Source organism: Oryx dammah, unplaced genomic scaffold (genome assembly GCF_014754425.2).
Source record: "Oryx dammah isolate SB20612 unplaced genomic scaffold, SCBI_Odam_1.1 HiC_scaffold_2, whole genome shotgun sequence".
Taxonomy (NCBI): Eukaryota; Metazoa; Chordata; class Mammalia; order Artiodactyla; family Bovidae; genus Oryx; species Oryx dammah.
This window is the reverse complement of record NW_024070186.1, coordinates 157,294,430-157,295,423: the sequence shown is the minus strand read 5'-3', so window position 1 is coordinate 157,295,423 and position 994 is coordinate 157,294,430.

Here is a 994-nt window from a genome sequence, read left to right as displayed (position 1 = left end):
GTGAGGTCCAGGCTGCTGCTCTCCCCGTTCAGGAGACATGGACACTGAGGCTTAGTGAGGCCGGGCACCCTGCCCGGGCTCTCACACCCAGCAGCGTGGTGTGGACTGGTCTGATCGGAGCCTGGACATGTAACCGTGGTGCTATCCAGCCTGCTTTCCTGCAGAGGCTCTCGTGTCCATCACGGCATCCCTGATGGAGGAGCCTCAGGAGGGAGCTCACTGCCTCTCCCCTTGGGTCACTTGGATGAGCCCCGGTTGTCGGAGTCCACTGCCCCAAGGGCTGGCCTTCCTTCTCCCTCTCCTGTTCCCAGCCCGCTGACCGAGCACTCCTGGGCCTTCCTGCAGGCTGGGGCAGCCGTGCTCCAGTTCAGGCAGCTCAGTGCCCGGGAGCCCTTCTGCTGGGCACAACAGAGCAGCGCCGTCCCCCTGGGGTTGGCGACCTGGGTGTGCCGCTGGCCCGCTCTATGGCCTGCTTTCCCTTCCTCTTAAGTGTACACAGTGCTGCCCTTCCTGGCCACGTGGGTACCAGTGGGGCAGCTCCCATCCTGGGGGAGGGCAGCCAGGCTGTGCACCCAGAGGCCTTCCTCAGGAGGAGGCCCGGGGTAAGGGGCTGGCGTGGTCCCTGACATTGAGGCGGGTGTTTGTCTCCACTGAGTCCATAGTCACCGCAGCTGTGTCACTTCCCTGCTCTGTTCATTGTTTTCTGATTTCTAGAAATGCTTATTTTAACTTGAATTTGAGATTGATCCCTGTTCAGTTCCATGTGGATAATTTCTATCCATTGTATCTTTCTGTTGTCTGAGGGTTCTTGTTAGAGCACAGGGGAGGGTAAGTTATTCCAGCTGCTGTTAAACAAGTTCAGCTGTATTTTGCACTAAGTCACTTTGTTCTCACCAAGCTCCTGTGGAGCTGCACAGGATCAGTATTCTTTACAGAATCCCACTGAAAAGGCACAGGTTAGTTGGTGAAAACAACGCTCTCCTTGCTTATAAAA